This window comes from Oncorhynchus nerka, linkage group LG7 (genome assembly GCF_034236695.1).
Source record: "Oncorhynchus nerka isolate Pitt River linkage group LG7, Oner_Uvic_2.0, whole genome shotgun sequence".
In the NCBI taxonomy this organism is placed as follows: Eukaryota; Metazoa; Chordata; class Actinopteri; order Salmoniformes; family Salmonidae; genus Oncorhynchus; species Oncorhynchus nerka.
Window position 1 is genome coordinate 27,194,747 of NC_088402.1, and position 20,055 is coordinate 27,214,801.

The following is a 20,055-nucleotide window of genomic DNA, read 5'->3' on the forward strand; positions in this document are numbered from 1 at the left end:
GGAAAGAATGAACATGCATGCTGTAGCTTCGAGATGTTTGCATCGGATTAAACAAAGCAAAGCATACATTATTTTGAAATACTTTGCACCAAAAAAGGACGTAATATGTTTGACCTTAAACACCTTACCCCAGTTGGACACTGAGCAAAAATATAAATGCAACATGCAACAATGTCAGATTTGACTGAGTTACAGTTCATATAAGGAAATCAGTCAATTGAAATACTTTCTTTGGGCCCTAAATCTATGGATAACACATGACTGAGAATACAGATATGCATCTGTTGCTCAGATACAGTACTTTGAAAAAAATGGTAGGGGCGTGGATCAGAAAACCAGTCAGTGTCTGGTGTGACCACCATTTGCCTCATTGCCTCGAACTACTAATTTTGAAAATTACCCTCTCCAGAAATAAGTCTCTCACTGTTGCCGCCTGCTACCGGCCACCCTCAGCTCCCAGCTGTGCCCTGGACACCATTTGTGAATTGATCGCCCCCCATCTAGCTTCAGAGTTTGTTCTGTTAGGTGACCTAAACTGGGATATGCTTAACACCCCGGCAGTCCTACAATGTAAGCTAGATGCCCTCAATCTCACTCAAATCATCAAGGAACCCACCAGGTACAACCCTAACTCTGTAAACAAGGGCACCCTCATAGACGTCATCCTGACCAACTGGCCCTCCAAATACACCTCCGCTGTCTTCAACCAGGATCTCAGCGATCATTGCCTCATTGCCTGTATCCGCCACGGAGCCGCAGTCAAACGACCACCCCTCATCACTGTCAAACGCTCCCTAAAACACTTCTGTGAGCAGGCCTTTCTAATCGACCTGGCACGGGTATCCTGGAAGGACATTGACCTCATCCCGTCAGTTGAGGATGCCTGGTCATTCTTTAAAAGTAACTTCCTCACCATTTTAGATAAGCATGCTCCGTTCAAAAATGCAGAACCAAGAACAGATACAGCCCTTGGTTCACTCCAGACCTGACTGCCCTCGACCAGCACAAAAACATCCTGTGGCGGACTGCAATAGCATCGAATAGCCCCGTGATATGCAACTGTTCAGGGAAGTCAGGAACCAATACACGCAGTCAGTCAGGAAAGCTAAGGCCAGCTTCTTCAGGCAGAAGTTTGCATCCTGTAGCTCCAACTCCAAAAAGTTCTGGGACACTGTGAAGTCCATGGAGAACAAGAGTACCTCCTCCCAGCTGCCCACTGCACTGAGGCTAGGTAACACGGTCTCCACCGATAAATCCACGATTATCGAAAGCTTCAATAAGCACTTCTCAACGGCTGGCCATGCCTTCCGCCTGGCTACTCCAACCTCGGCCAACAGCTCCGCCCCCGCAGCTCCTCGCCCAAGCCTCTCCAGGTTCTCCTTTACCCAAATCCAGATAGCAGATGTTCTGAAAGAGCTGCAAAACCTAGACCCGTACAAATCAGCTGGGCTTGACAATCTGGACCCTCTATTTCTGAAACTATCTGCCGCCATTGTCGCAACCCCTATTACCAGCCTGTTCAACCTCTCTTTCATATCGTCTGAGATCCCCAAGGATTGAAAGCTGCCGCAGTCATCCCCCTCTTCAAAGGGGGAGACACCCTGGACCCAAACTGCTATAGACCTATATCCATCCTGCCCTGCCTATCTAAGGTCTTCAAAGCCAAGTCAACAAACAGGTCACTGACCATCTCGAATCCCACCGTACCTTCTCCGCTGTGCAATCTGGTTTCCGAGCCGGTCACGGGTGCACCTCAGCCACGCTCAAGGTACTAAACGATATCATAACCGCCATCGATAAAAGACAGTACTGTGCAGCCGTCTTCATCGACCTCGCCAAGGCTTTCGACTCTGTCAATCACCATATTCTTATCGGCAGACTCAATAGCCTCGGTTTCTCGGATGACTGCCTTGCCTGGTTCACCAATTACTTTGCAGACAGAGTTCAGTGTGTCAAATCGGAGGGCATGCTGTCCGGTCCTCTGGCAGTCTCTATGGGGGTGCCACAGGGTTCAATTCTCGGGCCGACTCTTTTCTCTGTATATATCAATGATGTTGCTCTTGCTGCGGGCGATTCCCTGATCCACCTCTACGCAGACGACACCATTCTATATACTTTCGGCCCGTCATTGGACACTGTGCTATCTAACCTCCAAACGAGCTTCAATGCCATACAGCACTCCTTCCGTGGCCTCCAACTGCTCTTAAACGCGAGTAAAACCAAATGCATGCTTTTCAACCGATCGCTGCCTGCACCCGCATGCCCGACTAGCATCACCACCCTGGATGGTTCCGACCTTGAATATGTGGACATCTATAAGTACCTAGGTGTCTGGCTAGACTGCAAACTCTCCTTCCAGACTCACATCAAACATCTCCAATCGAAAATCAAATCAAGAGTCGGCTTTCTATTCCGCAACAAAGCCTCCTTCACTCACGCCGCCAAGCTTACCCTAGTAAAACTGACTATCCTACCGATCCTCGATTTCGGCGATGTCATCTACAAAATGGCTTCCAACACTCTACTCAGCAAACTGGATGCAGTCTATCATAGTGCCATCCGTTTTGTCACCAAAGCACCTTATACCACCCACCACTGCGACTTGTATGCTCTAGTCGGCTGGCCCTCGCTACATATTCGTCGCCAGACCCACTGGCTCCAGGTCATCTACAAGTCCATGCTAGGTAAAGCTCCGCCTTATCTCAGTTCACTGGTCACGATGGCAACACCCATCCGTAGCACACGCTCCAGCAGGTGTATCTCACTGATCATCCCTAAAGCCAACACCTCATTTGGCCGCCTCTCGTTCCAGTACTCTGCTGCCTGTGACTGGAATGAACTGCAAAAATCGCTGAAGTTGGAGACTTTTATCTCCCTCACCAACTTCAAACATCAGCTATCCGAGCAGCTAACCGATCGCTGCAGCTGTACATAGTCTATTGGTAAATAGCCCACCCATTTTCACCTACCTCATCCCCATACTGTTTTTATACTGTTTTTTTATTTTATTTATTTATTTACCTTTCTGCTCTTTTGCACACCAATATCTCTACCTGTACATGACCATCTGATCATTTATCACCCCAGTGTTAATCTGCAAAATTGTATTATTCGCCTACCTCATGCCTTTTGCACACATTGTATATAGACTGCCCATTTTTTTTCTACTGTGTTATTGACTTGTTAATTGCTTACTCCATGTGTAACTCTGTGTTGTCTGTTCACACTGCTATGCTTTATCTTGGCCAGGTCGCAGTTGCAAATGAGAACTTGTTCTCAACTAGCCTACCTGGTTAAATAAAGGTGAAATAAAAAAATAAAATAAAAAATAAATGAAACACGACACATCTCCTTCACAAAGAGTTGTTGTCCCACTCCTCTTCAATGGCTGTGCAAAGTTGCTGATTATTGGCAGGAACTGAACACGCTATCTCACATGTTGATCCAGAGCATCCCAAGCATGCTCAATGGCTGACGGATATTTTCAGCTTCTAGGAATTTTGCACTGCCAACAATTGTGTGCCTTGCGACATGGGGCCGTACATGATCATGCTGAAACATGAGGTGATGGCGGGGGATGAATTGCACAATAATGGGCCTCAGGATCTCGCCACGGTATCTTTGTGCATTCAAATTGCCTTCAATAAAATGGAATTGTATTCGTTATCTGTAGCTTATGCCCACCCATACCATAACCCCACTGCCACCATCAGCAAACCACTTGCCCACACAATGCTTTACACATGGTCTGTGGTTGTGAGGTTGGTTGGAGACACTGCCAAATTCTCTTAAAACGAAGTGGCCTATGGTAGAGAAATTAGCATTGAATTCTCTGGCAACAGCTCTGTCGGACATTCCTGCAGTCAGAATGCCATTTGCATTCTCCCTCAACTTGAGACATCTGTGGCATTGTTGTGTAACAGAACTACACATTTTAGAGTTGCCTTTTATTGTCCCCCTCATGCTATTTAATCATCTTTTTTATAGGCCACACCTGTTAGGCGGATGGATTATCTTGGCAAAAGAGAAATGCTCACTAACGGATATAAACACATTTGTGGACAAAATTTGAGACGCTTTTTGTGTGTATGGAAAGTGACTGGGATCTTGTATTTCAGCTCATGACCTACACACGGGCCCAACACTTTAGATGTTGCATTTTTATTTTTGTTCAGTGTAGATGCCTGGTTGCTTAGTAATTGGCACGTTAGTGACAGAGACCTCAGTGCTCTCTTCAGCAACGCACAGACATGACAATGCAATCTGTCCTTAGGGGAACAGGTGGTGTCATATGTGCGGGGGCATCTTTGTCTCCTTATCTTCCTCTTATCTTTCTCCTTATCTTCCTCCCCTACCTCGCTTTGTCCTATACTTGTTATATGCCGTCAGCATTTTGCGCTCCTCCTCTCTTCAGGTGTTTTTTTTTAATCACCTGCAATGACACATGATAGGTCAAGCGTAAACCTTTCAGTCCCCAGCAGCACAGGGCAAGGCAGAGCGGAGGGATTTGAATCTAAATGTCCTTTGTATGTTTTTCGGCAGTTTATTCATGTTCGCTTTTTATTCCATTTGAGTACATAGTTGAAAATTGCCGTGACATTGCTGAATAAAATCAAATCAAATGTTATTTGTCAGATGTGCCGAACAGGTGTCGATCTTACAGTGAAATGCTTACTTACAAGCCCTTAACCAACAATGCAGTTAGAATTTTTTAAATACAAAGAATAAGAAATCAAAGTATAATAATTAAAGAGCAGCAGTAAAATAACAATATTGACACTATATACAAGGGGTACCAGTACAGAGTCAGTGTGCGGGGGCACTGGTTGGTCGAGGTAATATGTACATGTAGGTAGAGTTATTAAAGTGACTATGCATATATGATAACAGAGTAGCAGCAGTGTAAAAGGGGGGGGGGGGGCAATGCAAATAGTCTGGGTAGCCATGTGACTAGATGTTCAGGAGTCTTATGGCTTGGGGGTAGAAGCTGTTTAGGAGCCTCTTGGACCTAGACTTGGCCTTCCGGTACTGCTTGCCATGCGGTAACAGAGAGAACAGTCTATTACTAGGGTGGCTGGAGTCTTTGACCATTTTTAGGGCCTTCCGCTGACACTGCCTGGTATAGAGGTCCTGGATGGCAGGAAGCTTGGCCCCAGTGATGTACTGGGTGGGTGGTGCTGGCTTTGTGCGTGTGTGAATTACTTGTTTGAGGTAACAGTTTTTCTTCCTCTGTTTCACTCCTCGTGGGCACGCAGGCTAGTCACCCCCGAATCACACATTCTCGACCGTTACCTAGGTTACCTTCCTCCTCTCTTTTATGATGGCCACATTCCACATTCCTTCTTTTTCTCTCTGTCCTCAGCATTCCCCTAGGAGTGAGACAGAAAGAGAGCGGGAATGTGAGGTTTCTTGATTGAAATAGTCTTTCTGCTAGAGGTGGATCCCCTTGCTCTTTGTTATTTGCAGTTCCTGGCCTTGAGTAGCTTTTATAACACTGAATGCTATCTAGTTCAATGAGAGTACTGGAAATAATAATGGTTGTTCCTAACAGTTCCATTTATTAGATAAAGTATAAACTGTATTCCTATTGTAAACTATAGATGGCAAATGTAGGAAGTAGTGTTAAGTAATTAAAGCAACATAATTCAAGATCTTCTCTCCTCTTTCTGTTTTTGTTACAGCCTGAATTCAAAATGGGTTGAATCGTTTTTTGTTCTCACCCATGTACACATAATACCACATAATGAAAGTAAAAATATGTTTTTAGAAAATCTTGCTAATGAAATACAAACATTTACATAAGTATTACATAAGTACACCCCTGAGTCAATATTTAGTAGAAGCACCTTTGGCAGCGATTACAGCTGTGCAGAGTATATGAGTGGAGTTGAGCTGTAGGAAATCCAGCTCATTACTCATGGAGCTGTGTATCTGGTGCTCCATGTCCTTTCCAACCGCTCTGCACTCACGGGAAAAACTGCTGCTCCAAATTCGCTCTATTCACAATTGAACCAACACCCATCTATTGTTGTGACTACCTGGACCTACTATTTGGTGTTGAAGTATTGAAACCAAACCATATGATTTGAATGACAAGTATTTGAACCGCTCACAATTTCAAATAGGCTACATGTCATATTAAACAGCATGTAAACACTCTAAATAGGTCAGGAGCCAGACAGGGAGCCTAAGAAGGAACGCAAATGAATTATTTAGGCTATATTATTTCAAGGCTAAATTCTACAAAGAAATACATTGTGAAGCATTTGCTAGTGCGGCACACTAGGATGGTAGGGAGTCAGGGACATTAAGCGCCCAGCATTGAAACAACATTTCATTGTATTAAATCATTATATTCTATCAACTGCACATATAGGATGTGACTTACTTAGAATTAAATACAAATTAAATGAAAAATGCCTTAGACTCAGTCTACAGTAGCTTTGAATTCATTTTCAGAAACATCAGTTTGGCCAAAGTCTGTGGCTTCAGGCATATGGTGCCTGGAGAGGCAAGCAGCGAAGAATATCCTCTCTGCGCTTGCAGAGTCTGGATGCTAAACTGGATGGATGCTTAACACCCTTTTGGCTGCTCTTGCCAGGCTGGGATGCAGAGTTTTTATTTATATATATATATATATATATATATATATGTGTGTGTGTGTACAGTACCAGTCAGAATTTTGGACACATTCAAGGGTTTTTGTTGTTTTAATATTTTCTACATTGTAGAATAATAGTGAAGACATCAACATAATGGACATATGGAATCATGTAGTAACCCAAAAAGTGTTAAACAAATCAAAAATATATTTTAGGTTCTTGAAAGTAGCCACCCTTTGCCTTTTTTTTATTTTACCTTTATTTAACTAGGCAAGTCAGTTAAGAACAAATTCTTATTTTCAATGACGGCCTAGGAACAGTGGGTTAACTGCCTGTTCAGGAGCAGAACGACAGATTTGTCAGCTCAGGGATTTGAACTTGCAATCTTTTGGTTACTAGTCCAACTCTCTAACCACTAGGCTACCCTGCCACCCCGGTGACAGCTTTGCACATTCTTGCCATTCTCTCAACCAGCTTCACCTGGAATACTTTCCAACAGTCTTGAAGGAATTCCCACATATGCTGAGCACTTGTAGGCTGCTTTTCTTTCACTCTGCGGTCCAACTCATCCTAAACCATCTCAATTGGGTTGAGGTTGGGTGATCTGATGCAGCACTCTATCATTCTACTTATTGGTCAAATAGCCCTTACACAGCCTGGAGGTGTGTTGGGTCATTGCCCTGTTGAAAAACAAATGATAGTCCAACTATGCGCAAACCAGATAGTATGGTGTACGCTGCAGAATGCTGTGGTAGCCATGCTGGTTAAGTGTGCCTTGAATTCTAAATAAATCATACACAGTGTCACCAGCAAAGCACCCCCACACCATGACACCTCCTCCATGCTTCACGGTGGGAACCACACATGCGGAGATCATCCGTTGACCTACTCTGCGTCTCACAAAGACATGACGGTTGTAACCAACAATCTCCAATTTGGACTCATCAAACCAAAGGACAGATTTCCACCAGTCTAATGTCCATTGCTCATGTCTCTTGGTCCATTTAAGTCTCTTCTTCTTATTGGTGTCCTTTTAGTAGTGGTGTCTTTGCAGCAATTGGACCATGATGGCCTGATTTACACAGTCTCCTCTGAACATTTTGAGATGTGTCTGTTACTTGAACTCGGTGAGGCATTTATTTGGGCTGCAATTTCTGGTTACTCTAATGAACTTATCCTCTTCAGCAGAAGAGTCTTCCTTTCTTGTGGCGGTCCTCACAAGAGCCAGTTTCATCATAGTGCTTGATGGTTTTGTGACTGCACTTGAATAAACTTTCAAAGTTCTTGCCATTTCCCGGATTGACTGACCTTCATGTCTTAAAGTACTAATGGACTGTAATTTCTCTTTTCTTATTTGAGCTGTTCTTGCCATAATATGGACTTGGTCTTTTACCAAATAGGGCTATCTTCTGTATATCACTCCAACCTGGACACAACTGATTGGCTCAAATGAATTCCGAAGGAAAGAAATTCCACAAATTAACATTTAAGAAGGCACACCTGTTAAGTGAAATGCATACCAGCTGGTTGAGAGAATGCCAATTTTTTTTTTTTTAGGGGGTAGATCAGTCTTAATAGTGCAGATTGTAGCTTCCATCAAGGTAATGTTTGCATCACTTCCAATCGCCCATATATTTTGGGGCATATATATATACACAATATACATACACACATACATGAATATTTATACATGTTTTTTTATATATATTTTTTCCTTTATTACCCTCCAACCCTACCACCCCTCCCCAATTGGAACAAACTAGTGAACAACAACACTTAGGCCTGCATTTCCAGCTAATACATACTATATACATTTTATGGACACAGTCTATTTTACAATAGTTTTATTTAGCTTGTTTTCACTCCTGTCCTTCCTCTACCCTCAACCTCTCCCATCTATATCAGATGTCCATCTGGTTTGATTTCTATTTGCCATATCTTTCAAACTGTGCGCTTTCACAAAAGTTCTTAACCTCTATATGTTTTACCCTATATACGTTTTACGGACACAGTATGTTTTACATTAGTTATCTTGTTGTTATTAGTATACTGTGTGTGTGTGTTAATACAATGCCCCCTCCCCTCACACACACAAGTGACAGCCATCACCTCCTCAATAAGGGCCAGAAGGCAGTCACAAGCCAGGCCACCTCTTCCTTCTGTCACTCCTGTTACTATGGTAACACCCCTCCCCCTCTCCAGGCCTTGGCTAGATGGAGAGACAATAGCCTGTGCTGTGTGTGTGTTAATGCATATTCAGGGAGAAGGCAGTAGGTGTCTGTTGCCCAGCTGTGGTGTGTATTTGTTATTCATATTAGAGCCCTAGAGGACAATGGAGGCAGCCAATATAATCAGCTTGGATGAGACCGACAAACACACACACTGCTACTAATTCCCCCAGCCTTAAAACAGAACTTTGTCAGGTCACCTGAGAGGCAGTGAGGATCTCTAGGATTACTTTACCTGTTCAGTAAACTGTAGTAGAGACAGATAGGATGACAGTTACCTATTACCTCTGTAGGTCCATTTACACACAGGTTGTTAACATAAATCTCCAAGGAAAAGGACATTACTACCCTGGGGGGATTGAGAGAAAGGAGATGGGAAAGAGAGGGGGATTGAGAGAGAAAGGAGATGAGAGAGATGAGAGAGATGGGAAAGAGAGGGGGTTTAAGAGAGGGGGAGATGGAAGAGGGAAAGAGAGGGGGATTGAGAGAGAAAAGGAGATTGGAAGGAAAGAGTGGGTTTAAGAGAGGGGGAGATGGAAGAGGGAAAGAGAGGGGGTTTAAGAGAGGGGGAGATGGAAGAGGGAAAGAGGGGGTTTAAGAGAGGGGGAGATGGAAGAGGGAAAGAGAGGGGTTTAAGAGAGGGGGAGATGGAAGAGGGAAAGAGAGGGGGTTTAAGAGAGGGGAGATGGAAGAGGGAAAGAGAGGGGGAGATGGAAGAGGGAAAGAGAGGGGGTTTAAGAGAGGGGAGATGGAAGAGGGAAAGAGGGGGGAGATGGAAGAGGGAAAGAGGGGGAGATGGAAGAGGGAAAGAGAGGGGTTTAAGAGAGGGGAGATGGAAGAGGGAAAGAGAGGGGGATTGAGAGAGAAAGGAGATTGGAAGGAAAGAGAGTGGGTTTAAGAGAGGGGGAGATGGAAGAGGGAAAGAGAGGGGGTTTAAGAGAGGGGGAGATGGAAGAGGGGGAAAGAGATGGAAGAGGGAAAGAGGGGGTTTAAGAGAGGGGGAGATGGAAGAGGGAAAGAGAGGGGGTTTAAGAGAGGGGGAGATGGAAGAGGGAAAGAGAGGGGGAGATGGAAGAGGGAAAGAGAGGGGGAGATGGAAGAGGGAAAGAGAGGGGTTTAAGAGAGGGGGAGATGGAAGAGGGAAAGAGAGGGGGAGATGGAAGAGGGAAAGAGAGGGGAGATGGAAGAGAGAAAGAGAGGGGGTTTAAGAGAGGGGGAGATGGAAGAGGGAAAGAGAGGGGGTTTAAGAGAGGGGGAGATGGAAGAGGGAAAGAGAGGGGGAGATGGAAGAGGAAAGGGGGAGATGGAAGAGGGAAAGAGAGGGGAGATGGAAGAGGGAAAGAGAGGGGGATTGAGAGAGAAAGGAGATGAGAGAGATGGGAAAGAGAGGGGTTTAAGAGAGGAGATGGAAGAGGGAAAGAGAGGGGTTTAAGAGAGAAAGGAGATGAGAGAGATGGGAAAGAGAGGGGGATTGAGAGAGAAAGGAAATGAGAGAGATGGGAAAGAGGGGGTTTAAGAGAGGGGGAGATGGAAGAGGGAAAGAGAGGGGAGATGGAAGAGGGAAAGAGAGGGGGTTTAAGAGAGGGGAGATGGAAGAGGGAAAGAGAGGGGGTTTAAGAGAGAAAGGAGATGAGAGAGATGGGAAAGAGAGGGGGAGATGGAAGAGGGAAAGAGAGGGGGATTGAGAGAGAAAGGAGATTGGAAGGAAAGAGAGTGGGTTTAAGAGAGGGGGAGATAGAAAAGGGAAAGAGAGGGGGAGATGGAAGAGGGAAAGCGAGGGGGATTGAGAGAGGGAGACAGAGAGAAAGGGGGAGAGAGCTACTATACCCAGGGGTGTAGCATTGTCCAGTGAGGAGGATGGGTCACTAAATGCTAAATTAAACCTATAAATTACCAGTTAGTTGTCGTCTGCACACCCAGACTCCACTGATAACCCACATTACTTTCAAACTAAGCAATACTGTGTAGGAGAAAGTGACTGACTGCACCTTTACTGTTATAAATGGGATAAATACATGGAATAATTAGATTTTTATTTCAGGATTGTGCCTGCTTTCATTATTTCTAACAATTGTATTTTTCTCTCCTCCACTCTTCTCCTCTCTCTCATCCCCATCCCTCACTCCTCCCTCTCTCCACCCTGCCCAAGGGTCCCCGTTTAATCTACAATCAGACAGATTTGCTGAGGAGCAGTTGGTGCAGGGTGAACCAGAGGAGAGAGGGAGGAGGGGAGTGACAGACAGACAGACAGACAGACAGACAGACAGACAGACAGACAGACAGACAGACAGACAGACAGACAGACAGACAGACAGACAGACACAGAGGGAGAGGTTGTAAGATGAGAGATGGGGGGAGAGAGAAAGAGAATGTATAAAAGAATCCTTTAATTTCCCTCTGGTTTAATTATCTACTTTTGTAGACAGCTCTGCTCTCTCCCTATTAAGTGTGTGTGTGTGTAAGCCTGTTTGTTTGTGGGTGTGGGTGTTAGAGCGCTGCTCCCCGTCTTAGCATCAAGTGTGTGTGTGTGTAAGCCTGTTTGTTTGTGGGTGTGGGTGTTAGAGCGCTGCTCCCCGTCTTAGCATTAAGTGTGTGTGTGTGTGTGTGTAAGCGTGTTTGTTTGTGGGTGTGGGTGTTAGAGCGCTGCTCCCCGTCTCAGCATTAAGTGTGTGTGTGTGTAAGCCTGTTTGTTTGTGGGTGTGGGTGTTAGAGCGCTGCTCCCCGTCTTAGCATTAAGTGTGTGTGTGTGTAAGCGTGTTTGTTTGTGGGTGTGGGTGTTAGTGTGTGTGTCCCCGTCTTAGTGTGTGTGTGTGTAAGCCTGTTTGTTTGTGGGTGTGGGTGTTAGAGCGCTGCTCCCCGTCTTAGCATTAAGTGTGTGTGTGTGTGTGTGTGTGTGTGTGTGTGTGTGTGTGTGTGTGTGTGTGTGTGCGTGTTTGTTTGTGGGTGTGGGTGTTAGAGCGCTGCTCCCCGTCTTAGCATTAAGTGTGTGTGTAAGCATGTTTGTTTGTGGGTGTGGGTGTTAGAGCGCTGCTCCCCGTCTTAGCATTAAGTGTGTGTGTGTGTAAGCGTGTTTGTTTGTGGGTGTGGGTGTTAGAGCGCTGCTCCCCGTCTTAGCATTAAGTGTGTGTGTGTGTGTGTAAGCGTGTTTGTTTGTGGGTGTGGGTGTTAGAGCGCTGCTCCCCGTCTTAGCATTAAGTGTGTGTGTGTGTTAGCGTGTTTGTTTGTGGGTGTGGGTGTTAGAGCGCTGCTCCTCGTCTTAGCATTAAGTGTGTGTGTGTGTAGCGTGTTTGTTTGTGGGTGTGGGTGTTAGAGCGCTGCTCCCGTCTTAGCATTAAGTGTGTGTGTGTGTTTGTTTGTGGGTGTGGGTGTTAAGCGTGTTTGTTTGTGGGTGTGGGTGTTAGTTTGTGGGTGTGGGTGTTAGCGCTGCTCCCCGTCTTAGCATTAAGTGTGTGTGTGTGTGCGTGTTTGTTTGTGGGTGTGGGTGTTAGAGCGCTGCTCCCCGTCTTAGCATTAAGTGTGTGTGTAAGCGTGTTTGTTTGTGGGTGTGGGTGTGGGTGTTAGAGCACTGCTCCCCGTCTTAGCATTAAGTGTGTGTGTGTAAGCGTGTTTGTTTGTGGGTGTGGGTGTTAGAGCGCTGCTCCCGTCTTAGCATTAAGTGTGTGTGTGTGTGTGTAAGCGTGTTTGTTTGTGGGTGTGGGTGTTAGAGCGCTGCTCCTCGTCTTAGCATTAAGTGTGTGTGTGTGTGTAAGCGTGTTTGTTTGTGGGTGTGGTGTGTTAGAGCGCTGCTCCCCGTCTTAGCATTAAGTGTGTGTGTGTGTAAGCGTGTTTGTTTGTGGGTGTGGGTGTTTGTGGGTGTGGGTGTTAGCGCTGCTCCCCGTCTTAGCATTAAGTTTGTGTGTGTGTGTTAAGCGTGTTTGTTTGTGGGTGTGGGTGTTAGTTTGTGGGTGTGGGTGTTAGAGCGCTGCTCCCCGTCTTAGCATTAAGTGTGTGTGTGTGTAAGCGTGTTTGTTTGTGGGTGTGGGTGTTAGAGCGCTGCTCCCCGTCTTAGCATTAAGTGTGTGTGTAAGCGTGTTTGTTTGTGGGTGTGGGTGTTAGAGCGCTGCTCCCCGTCTTAGCATTAAGTGTGTGTGTGTGTAAGCGTGTTTGTTTGTGGGTGTGGGTGTTAGAGCGCTGCTCCCCGTCTTAGCATTAAGTGTGTGTGTGTAAGCGTGTTTGTTTGTGGGTGTGGGTGTGTAGAGCGCTGCTCCCGTCTTAGCATTAAGTGTGTGTGTGTGTTGTTTGTTTGTGGGTGTGGGTGTTAGAGCGCTGCTCCCGTCTTAGCATTAAGTGTGTGTGTGTGTAAGCGTGTTTGTTTGTGTGGTGTTAGGGTGTTAGAGCGCTGCTCCCCGTCTTAGCATTAAGTGTGTGTGTGTGTAAGCGTGTTTGTTTGTGGGTGTGGGTGTTAGAGCGCTGCTCCCTTAGTCTTAGCATTAAGTGTGTTTGTGTGTGTGTTAGAGCGTGTTTGTTTGTGTGTGTGTGGGTGTTAGAGCGCTGCTCCCGTCTTAGCATTAAGTGTGTGTGTGTGTGTGTAAGCGTGTTTGTTTGTGGGTGTGGGTGTTAGAGCGCTGCTCCCCGTCTTAGCATTAAGTGTGTGTGTGTGTAGCGTGTTTGTTTGTGGGTGTGGGTGTTAGAGCGCTGCTCCCCGTCTTAGCATTAAGTGTGTGTGTGTGTAAGCGTGTTTGTTTGTGGGTGTGGGTGTTAGAGCGCTGCTCCCCGTCTTAGCATTAAGTGTGTGTGTGTGTGTGTAAGCGTGTTTGTTTGTGGGTGTGGGTGTTAGAGCGCTGCTCCCCGTCTTAGCATTAAGTGTGTGTGTGTGTAAGTGTTTGTTTGTTTGGGTGTGGGTGTTAGAGCGCTGCTCCCCGTCTTAGCATTAAGTGTGTGTGTGTGTAAGCGTGTTTGTTTGTGGGTGTGGGTGTTAGAGCGCTGCTCCCGTCTTAGCATTAAGTGTGTGTGTGTGTAGCGTGTTTGTTTGTGGGTGTGGGTGTTAGAGCGCTGCTCCCCGTCTTAGCATTAAGTGTGTGTGTGTGTGTTTTTGTTTGTTTGTGGGTGTGGGTGTTAGAGCGCTGCTCCCGTCTTAGCATTAAGTGTGTGTGTGTGTAAGCGTGTTTGTTTGTGGGTGTGGGTGTTAGAGCGCTGCTCCCCGTCTTAGCATTAAGTGTGTGTGTGTAAGCGTGTTTGTTTGTGGGTGTGGGTGTTAGAGCGCTGCTCCCGTCTTAGCATTAAGTGTGTGTGTGTAAGCGTGTTTGTTTGTGGGTGTGGGTGTTAGACGCTGCTCCCGTCTTAGCGTGTTTGTTTGTGGTGTGTTTGTGGTGTTAGAGCGCTGCTCCCCGTCTTAGCATTAAGTGTGTGTGTGTGTAGCGTGTTTGTTTGTGGGTGTGGGTGTTGTTAGCGCTGCTCCCGTCTTAGCATTAAGTGTGTGTGTGTGTAAGCGTGTTTGTTTGTGGGTGTGGGTGTTAGAGCGCTGCTCCCGTCTTAGCATTAAGTGTGTGTGTGTGTTTGTTTGTGGGTGTGGGTGTTGAGCAGCGTGTTTGTTTGTGTGGTGTTTGTGGGTGTGTTAGAGCGCTGCTCCCCGTCTTAGCATTAAGTGTGTGTGTGTGTAAGCGTGTTTGTTTGTGGGTGTGGGTGTTGTTAGAGCGCTGCTCCCCCCGTCTTAGCATTAAGTGTGTGTGTGTGTAAGCGTGTTTGTTTGTGGGTGTGGGTGTTAGAGCGCTGCTCCCGTCTTAGCATTAAGTGTGTGTGTGTGTAAGCGTGTTTGTTTGTGGGTGTGGGTGTTAGAGCGCTGCTCCCCGTCTTAGCATTAAGTGTGTGTGTGTGTAAGCGTGTTTGTTTGTGGGTGTGGGTGTTAGAGCGCTGCTCCCCGTCTTAGCATTAAGTGTGTGTGTAAGCGTGTTTGTTTGTGGGTGTGGGTGTGGGTGTTAGAGCACTGCTCCCGTCTTAGCATTAAGTGTGTGTGTGTGTGTAGCGTGTTTGTTTGTGGGTGTGGGTGTTAGAGCGCTGCTCCCCGTCTTAGCATTAAGTGTGTGTGTGTGTGTAGCGTGTTTGTTTGTGGGTGTGGGTGTTAGTTTGTGGGTGTGGGTGTTAGCGCTGCTCCCCGTCTTAGCATTAAGTGTGTGTGTGTGTAGTGTTTGTTTGTGGGTGTGGGTGTTAGAGCGCTGCTCCCCGTCTTAGCATTAAGTGTTTGTTTGTGTTTGTTTGTGTGGGTGTTAGAGCGCTGCTCCCGTCTTAGCATTAAGTGTGTGTGTGTGTAAGCGTGTTTGTTTGTGGGTGTGGGTGTTAGAGCGCTGCTCCCCGTCTTAGCATTAAGTGTGTGTGTGTGTGTTTGTTTGTTTGTGGGTGTGGGTGTTAAGCGTGTTTGTTTGTGGGTGTTTGGTGTTTAGAGCGCTGCTCCCGTCTTAGCATTAAGTGTGTGTGTGTGTGTTTGTTTAGTAAGTGTGTTTGTTTGTGGGTGTGGGTGTTTGAGCGCTGCTCCCCGTCTTAGCATTAAGTGTGTGTGTGTGTAAGCGTGTTTGTTTGTGGGTGTGGGTGTTAGAGCGCTGCTCCCGTCTTAGCATTAAGTGTTTGTTTGTTTGTTTGTGGGTGTGGGTGTTAGAGCGCTGCTCCCGTCTTAGCATTAAGTGTGTGTGTGTGTAAAGCGTGTTTGTTTGTGGGTGTGGGTGTTAGAGCGCTGCTCCCCGTCTTAGCATTAAGTGTGTGTGTGTGTAAGCGTGTTTGTTTGTGGGTGTGGGTGTTAGAGCGCTGCTCCCCGTCTTAGCATTAAGTGTGTGTGTGTGTAAGCGTGTTTGTTTGTGGGTGTGGGTGTTAGAGCGCTGCTCCCCGTCTTAGTCTTAGCATTAAGTGTGTGTGTGTGTGTTTGTTTGTGGGTGTGGGTGTTAGAGCGCTGCTCCCCGTCTTAGCATTAAGTGTGTGTGTGTGTAGCGTGTTTGTTTGTGGGTGTGGGTGTTAGAGCGCTGCTCCCCGTCTTAGCATTAAGTGTGTGTGTGTGTAAGCGTGTTTGTTTGTGGGTGTGGGTGTTAGAGCGCTGCTCCCCGTCTTAGCATTAAGTGTGTGTGTGTGTGTGTGTAGCGTGTTTGTTTGTGGGTGTGGGTGTTAGAGCGCTGCTCCTCGTCTTAGCATTAAGTGTGTGTGTGTGTTTGTTTGTGGGTGTGGGTGTTAGAGCGTGTTTGTTTGTGGGTGTGTGTTAGAGCGCTGCTCCCGTCTTAGCATTAAGTGTGTGTGTGTGTGTTTGTTTGTGGGTGTGGGTGTTAGAGCGCTGCTCCCCGTCTTAGCATTAAGTGTGTGTGTGTGTAAGCGTGTTTGTTTGTGGGTGTGGGTGTTAGAGCGCTGCTCCCCGTCTTAGCATTAAGTGTGTGTGTGTGTAAGCGTGTTTGTTTGTGGGTGTTTGTGGGTGTTGTTAGAGCGCTGCTCCCCGTCTTAGCATTAAGTGTGTGTGTGTAAGCGTGTTTGTTTGTGGGTGTGGGTGTTAGAGCGCTGCTCCCCGTCTTAGCATTAAGTGTGTGTGTGTGTAAGCGTGTTTGTTTGTGGGTGTGGGTGTTAGAGCGCTGCTCCCCGTCTTAGCATTAAGTGTGTGTGTGTGTGTGTCCCGTCTTAGCGTGTTTGTTTGTGGGTGTGGGTGTTAGAGCGCTGCTCCTCGTCTTAGCATTAAGTGTGTGTGTGTGTAAGCGTGTTTGTTTGTGGGTGTGGGTGTTAGAGCGCTGCTCCTCGTCTTAGCATTAAGTGTGTGTGTGTGTGTTTGTTTGTGGGTGTGGGTGTTAGCGTGTTTGTTTGTTGTGGGTGTTTGTTTGTGAGAGCGCTGCTCCCCGTCATTAGCATTAAGTGTGTTTGTGTGTGTTAGTAAGCGTGTTTGTTTGTTTGGGTGTGGGTGTTAGAGCGCTGCTCCCCGTCTTAGCATTAAGTGTGTGTGTGTGTGTAAGCGTGTTTGTTTGTGGGTGTGGGTGTTAGAGCGCTGCTCCTCGTCTTAGCATTAAGTGTGTGTGTGTGTAAGCGTGTTTGTTTGTGGGTGTGGGTGTTAGAGCGCTGCTCCCGTCTTAGCATTAAGTGTGTGTGTGTGTGTGTAAGCGTGTTTGTTTGTGGGTGTGGGTGTTAGAGCGCTGCTCCCCGTCTTAGCATTAAGTGTGTGTGTAAGCGTGTTTGTTTGTGGGTGTGGGTGTTAGAGCGCTGCTCCCCGTCTTAGCATTAAGTGTGTGTGTGTGTAAGCGTGTTTGTTTGTGGGTGTGGGTGTTAGAGCGCTGCTCCTCGTCTTAGCATTAAGTGTGTGTGTGTGTAAGCGTGTTTGTTTGTGGGTGTGGGTGTTAGAGCGCTGCTCCCGTCTTAGCATTAAGTGTGTGTGTGTGTAAGCGTGTTTGTTTGTGGGTGTGGGTGTTAGAGCGCTGCTCCCCGTCTTAGCATTAAGTGTGTGTGTGTAAGCGTGTTTGCGTGTTTGTTTGTGGGTGTGGGTGTTAGAGCGCTGCTCCCCGTCTTAGCATTAAGTGTGTGTGTGTGTAAGCGTGTTTGTTTGTGGGTGTGGGTGTTAGAGCGCTGCTCCCCGTCTTAGCATTAAGTGTGTGTGTGTGTAAGCGTGTTTGTTTGTGGGTGTGGGTGTTAGAGCGCTGCTCCTCGTCTTAGCATTAAGTGTGTGTGTAAGCGTGTTTGTTTGTGGGTGTGGGTGTTAGAGCGTGTGTGTGTGTGTAAGCTGCTCCCCTCCCGTCTTAGCATTAAGTGTGTGTGTGTGTAAGCGTGTTTGTTTGTGGGTGTGGGTGTTAGAGCGCTGCTCCCCGTCTTAGCATTAAGTGTGTGTGTGTGTGCGTGTTTGTTTGTGGGTGTGGGTGTTAGAGCGCTGCTCCCCGTCTTAGCATTAAGTGTGTGTGTGTAAGCGTGTTTGTTTGTGGGTGTGGGTGTTAGAGCGCTGCTCCCCGTCTTAGCATTAAGTGTGTGTGTGTGTGTGTGTGTAAGCGTGTTTGTTTGTGGGTGTGGGTGTTAGAGCGCTGCTCCTCGTCTTAGCATTAAGTGTGTGTGTAAGCGTGTTTGTTTGTGGGTGTGGGTGTTAGAGCGCTGCTCCCCGTCTTAGCATTAAGTGTGTGTGTGTGTAAGCGTGTTTGTTTGTGGGTGTGGGTGTTAGAGCGCTGCTCCCGTCTTAGCATTAAGTGTGTGTGTGTGTAAGCGTGTTTGTTTGTGGGTGTGGGTGTTAGAGCGCTGCTCCCGTCTTAGCATTAAGTGTGTGTGTGTGTGCGTGTTTGTTTGTGGGTGTGGGTGTTAGAGCGCTGCTCCCCTTCTTAGCATTAAGTGTGTGTGTGTGTAAGCGTGTTTGTTTGTGGGTGTGGGTGTTAGAGCGCTGCTCCCATTAAGTCTTAGCATTAAGTGTGTGTGTGTGTGTGTAAGCGTGTTTGTTTGTGGGTGTGGGTGTTAAGCGTGTTTGTTTGTGGGTGTGGGTGTTAGAGCGCTGCTCCCCGTCTTAGCATTAAGTGTGTGTGTGTGTAAGTGTGTTTGTGGGTGTGGGTGTTAGAGCGCTGCTCCCCGTCTTAGCATTAAGTGTGTGTGTAAGTGTGTTTGTTTGTGGGTGTGGGTGTTAGAGCGCTGCTCCCCGTCTTAGCATTAAGTGTGTGTGTGTGTAAGCGTGTTTGTTTGTGGGTGTGGGTGTTAGAGCGCTGCTCCCCGTCTTAGCATTAAGTGTGTGTGTGTGTAAGCGTGTTTGTTTGTGGGTGTGGGTGTTAGAGCGCTGCTCCTCGTCTTAGCATTAAGTGTGTGTGTAAGCGTGTTTGTTTGTGGGTGTGGGTGTTAGAGCGCTGCTCCCCGTCTTAGCATTAAGTGTGTGTGTGTGTAAGCGTGTTTGTTTGTGGGTGTGGGTGTTAGAGCGCTGCTCCCGTCTTAGCATTAAGTGTGTGTGTGTGTAAGCGTGTTTGTTTGTGGGTGTGGGTGTTAGAGCGCTGCTCCCGTCTTAGCATTAAGTGTGTGTGTGTGTGCGTGTTTGTTGTTTGTTTGTGGGTGTGGGTGTTAGAGCGCTGCTCCCGTCTTAGCATTAAGTGTGTGTGTGTGTAAGCGTGTTTGTTTGTGGGTGTGGGTGTTAGAGCGCTGCTCCCGTCTTAGCATTAAGTGTGTGTGTGTGTTTGTTTGTGGGTGTGGGTGTTAGAGCGCGTGTTTGTTTGTGGGTGTGGGTGTTTAGAGCGCTGCTCCCCGTCTTAGCATTAAGTGTGTGTGTGTGTAAGCGTGTTTGTTTGTGGGTGTGGGTGTTAGAGCGCTGCTCCCCGTCTTAGCATTAAGTGTGTGTGTGTGTAAGCGTGTTTGTTTGTGGGTGTGGGTGTTAGAGCGCTGCTCCCCGTCTTAGCATTAAGTGTGTGTGTGTGTAAGCGTGTTTGTTTGTGGGTGTGGGTGTTAGAGCGCTGCTCCCCGTCTTAGCATTAAGTGTGTGTGTGTGTGTGTAAGCGTGTTTGTTTGTGGGTGTGGGTGTTAGAGCGCTGCTCCCCGTCTTAGCATTAAGTGTGTGTGTGTGTAAGCGTGTTTGTTTGTGGGTGTTAGAGCGCTGCTCCCCGTCTTAGCATTAAGTGTGTGTGTGTGTAAGCGTGTTTGTTTGTGGGTGTGGGTGTTAGAGCGCTGCTCCCCGTCTTAGCATTAAGTGTGTGTGTGTGTGTGTTTGTTTTGTTTGTGGGTGTGGGTGTTAGAGCGCTGCTCCCGTCTTAGCATTAAGTGTGTGTGTGTAAGCGTGTTTGTTTGTGGGTGTGGGTGTTAGAGCGCTGCTCCCCGTCTTAGCATTAAGTGTGTGTGTTTGTGGGTGTGTGTTAGCGTGTTTGTTTGTGGGTGTGGGTGTTAGAGCGCTGCTCCCGTCTTAGCATTAAGTGTGTGTGTGTGTAAGCGTGTTTGTTTGTGGGTGTGGGTGTTAGAGCGCTGCTCCCCGTCTTAGCATTAAGTGTGTGTGTGTGTAAGCGTGTTTGTTTGTGGGTGTGGGTGTTAGAGCGCTGCTCCCCGTCTTAGCATTAAGTGTGTGTGTGTGTGTGTGTGTGGGTGTGTGTGTTAGCGTGTTTGTTTGTGGGTGTGGGTGTTAGAGCGCTGCTCCCCGTCTTAGCATTAAGTGTGTGTGTGTGTGGGTGTGGGTGTTAGAGCGCGTGTTTGTTTGTGGGTGTGGGTGTTAGAGCGCTGCTCCCCTCCGTCTTAGCATTAAGTGTGTGTGTGTGTAAGCGTGTTTGTTTGTGGGTGTGGGTGTTAGAGCGCTGCTCCCG